The 4,012-nt window shown below is 49.2% G+C and overlaps 1 pseudogene; it reads left to right on the top strand.

Moving 5' to 3' along the window:
• The first annotated feature begins 2,049 nt into the window (after positions 1-2,049).
• LOC120987331 lies at positions 2,050-2,136 on the top strand (annotated as a pseudogene).
• The last annotated feature ends 1,876 nt before the right edge of the window (positions 2,137-4,012 follow it).

Raw genomic sequence — 4,012 nt, 5'->3', positions numbered from 1 at the left:
CGCAGGATCGCAGACAGCCTTGCTCTCGTGAGAGACACGGTACACTACGTCAAGGACCGCCGCGTACATGCGGCCCTGGTCAGCCTGGACCAGGAGAAGGCCTTTGACCGAGTGTCCCATGCGTTCATGGGCAGGGCTTTGCGCAGGCTGGGTCTAGGCAGGAGGTTCTGTTCGTTTGTTGACCTGATGTATTTTGACATTTGCAGTACGGTGTTGGTGAACGGCTGGAAGACTGACCCCTTTTCGGTACGCTCCGGGGTCAGACAAGGCTGCCCTCTTTCACCTCTCCTTTTTGTCTGTGTTATAGAATCCTTCGCGGAGTCTGTCCGGCAGAATGGAGAGATCAGAGGGATCACCGCACCAGGACCTGGACACCACGAGGTCAAGTGCTCGCTGTACATGGATGATGTGACTGTCTTCTGCGCTGATCGGCGTTCGGTGACTGCACTCGTCCAGACCTGCGAGGAGTTCGGACAAGCTTCAGGGGCCAAAGTCAACTGCGGCAAGTCAGAAGCCATGCTCTTCGGAGACTGGCAACTGGCTTCTTCTGCCCCCTTCCCATTTACCATCAAATCGGGCTTCATCAAAATTCTGGGAGTCTGGTTCGGGAAGGAAGGCGCAGCCCTCAAGTCTTGGGAAGAACGCTTGGCCAAAGTCAACCAAAGAATTGGACTATGGAGCCTTAGACACCTCACGATTGAAGGTAAAGCACTCGTCCTGCGAAATGAAGTTTTGCCTGTGCTCCAATACACCGCACAGGCATGGCCCCCTCTTGCCACCGTTTCCAGGGCCATCACCAGGACAGTGTTTCGCTTCATCTGGGGATCTAAGATGGACAGAGTGAAGCGAGCCATCATGTACAAAGAGCCCCGCAAGGGCGGAAAGGGCATACCGGACCTGCCCACTATTTTGCGGATCGCCTTTGTTTGTGACAGCGTTCGCCGGACTCTGAGAACTGCCAACGGCTCTGCGGGCAAGGCCGTGTCTCGCTTTTTCCTCCTGCCCCTCTGGAGGGGTCTGGGCTGGGACAAGTGGGACAGCTCCATCCCTTACAACTGGCATGCTCCCTGGTTCTACGGGGACGTCGTCAGGTTTGTGAGGGAACACCAGCTGGAGGGCCTTAAACCCAACTTGTGGAAGCCAAAAACTATCCACAAACTCATCAGAGCAAAGGATGTGGTCGAGTCAGTTCCAGGGATCCATGACGACACCATAGAGACAGTTTGGACTAATGTGTCGTCAAACAGGTTGACCAACGGGCATAAGGACTTGTCATGGATGGCCATTCAGGGCGGTCTGCCAATACGGTCATTCATGCATGCCCGCAATCTGTGCAAAACCCGGTACTGCCCCAGGTGCCCCTTCGTGGAGGAAACATCTTATCACCTGTTTTGGGAGTGCCGCTTTGCACAGCGCCTGTTGGACGCCCTGGAACATGAACTCAAAGACTCAGTGCCCAGGAACAGCCTGCAACACACTTCGGTGCTGTACGGACTGTTTCATGGGATTCATACTGTTGGAGCCATCCAGGAGGCCTGGCGCCTTATGAACTGTTTTAAGGACGCTATTTGGTTTGCTAGGAACCGGCTCATCCTCAGGAGGGAGAACAAGTCCGTCCTGGACTGCCGCAGACTTATCCATAGTATGCTGCAGGACTACAACATCTTGGACGTCGACGAAGAAGAAGAGGACTAAACCCCTCTCCTTCCCCCTCTCCCCCCGTTTGTATTTGTCTTCTCAATAAAGCGAAGGGCACGTGATCCCCCCTCCCTACCCCCTCCTTCCCACCTCCCGTTCCCTCATCACTGTCTAAATGCTTTGTTGGAAGGTTTTGTGATTGAATAGGTATGCTAGTGTAGCATTTATTGCGAGGTATAGTGTAGGTTAGCCTGTGCTTTACATAACAATGCCATGCTCGCAAAGACGATTGTAAGTAATTTATTATGTACTGTTTCATGGCCTGTCCTGCGTCACAGTACTAATGTATGTAAGTATGATGACTGATTGTAATAAAGACGTTTCAATCAAAAAAATTGAATGTCTTATTGCATCGCTTCTCGGCCTTTTGGCTAAGATCAAGTGTAGTATCTGTTCTTATCAGTCCGGTGGAGCCTGGCTCCTAGACTGTAAACTCCAGCCGTATATTGTGGTCTGCGGGCTTGCAGTACGGTATGGAGGAGAACGGTGAACCACACAGCATTCCTAGCGTGTACGGTATGGGCTTAAAGGTGCCCAGCTAGGTGACGAAGGGCTCTGCTGCATCGAAGCCAAGGGGCTGAGTAGTTTGGAAGCCCGAAGCGCAATAGTGCCCCAGGAGTAGTGACCCTGGGGTGCCGGAACTCACTGGGGGTGGGAGCCCTCTGGGTGATGGCACATTAGCACGCACTTCTACTTTCACATTTTTTAGCACACCACTCTTCTTGGCTCGGCTTCGGCCTTGACAAGAGAGGAATTTTTATAATTCTGGCCGAATGACTGGGCCTTAATGGCACTCATTCACTTATGTATTTTTTATGTTCACTGTGTGCACTTTTACACATTTGTTTGTCTCAGGACCTTTTCAAGGTTGCGGCGCCCTTACGGGTACCCCCTCCTTGTGGTCTAGGGGGGGTGTGTGTGGCCATATTGGTTCCTCACCCCCCTGCCAAACCCCTTGGGCTCTCCCTCCGGGGAGAGTCCAGACCTTGTGGAAGCTCCTGGCTGACGCCCTGGGTGGCAGCCTAGGCGAAAGCCGGGAGTATAGATTGGCGTACCCTTGGCTTCGGCTGAGGGCGGCCTTTTGTCTCAGTCCCTTGCAGGAGCTTAACGGCCCCGGAGGGATTGGGAATGGTTTGTGGGGGGCTCTTCTCTTCGGAGAGGGCCTGCGATAGACCGCGACCTGAGCACTATTTTTGTGTAGCACGCTGCACGATTTTGATGCACGGGTGAGAAAGCACGCTCTTCGGGCTTCAAAAAAAAATATAAAAAATTGAATGTCTTATTGCACACAAGGCTGCCATTGTAGGGTATGCTGACTTTACCTGTCTCATGGATAGGTTGTTGGCTTACACATACCTGGCTTTTGGCATACAGCCTTTGTGTGATTGTCTGTTATAGATAATGATTTATTTTAAAAATAAATAATATAGCATCTCTAAGAAGAAATTAATAAGGTAGTAAAATACTTATGATAAAAGTTTATTAATGATAGGTAAAATAATAACTATAAAAAAAATAGGTATGGATGATAATAAAGATTAAGGCTGAGTTCACACGGGCGAGTATTCCGCGCGGGTGCAATGCGGGAGGTGAACGCATTGCACCTGCACTGAATCTGGACCCATTCATTTCTATTGGGCTGTGCACATGAGCTGTGATTTTCACGCATCACTTATGTGTTGTGTGAAAATCGCAGCATGCCCTATATTGTGCGTTTTCCACGCAACGCAGGCCCCATAGAAGTGAATGGGGCTGCGTGAAAATCGCAAGCATCCGCAAGCAAGTTTGGATGCGGTGCGATTTTCACGCATGGTTGCTAGGTGACGATCGGGATGGAGACCCGATCATTATTATTTTCCCTTATAAAATACTTATGATAAAAGTTTATTAAGGTATATTTTCCCTTATAACCCCTCCAGCGCTATTTTACTATGCATTCTGTATTCAGAATGCTATTATTTTCCCTTATAACCATGTTATAAGGGAAAATAATACAATCTACAGAACACCGATCCCAAGCCCGAAGTTCCCGTGTGAACTCAGCCTAAGAGCAGCTATATACAATTTGATAAAAGATTATAGGTTTATCTAGTGATAAAAAAAGAAATCTAGGATATTCGCTAGTACGAAGATATAGCAATATATTCTAGATCTTCGCAAATTCTCTAAGTGCCGATATTCGCAATAAAAATTTGCAATTAGAATATTCACGCTTAACACTAAATACCAGTACCAGCTAAAGATGGTGGGTGAAAGAAGGAGCACTTGGCATCAAGAATAGTAACTGAGCCAGGTAGCCAGAAGAAACCGGTCT

The sequence above is a fragment of the Bufo bufo genome, chromosome 1 (assembly GCF_905171765.1).
Source record: "Bufo bufo chromosome 1, aBufBuf1.1, whole genome shotgun sequence".
NCBI lineage: Eukaryota > Metazoa > Chordata > Amphibia > Anura > Bufonidae > Bufo > Bufo bufo.
Note: the sequence above shows the minus strand (reverse complement) of the source record. Positions and strands in the feature narration are given on the sequence as shown.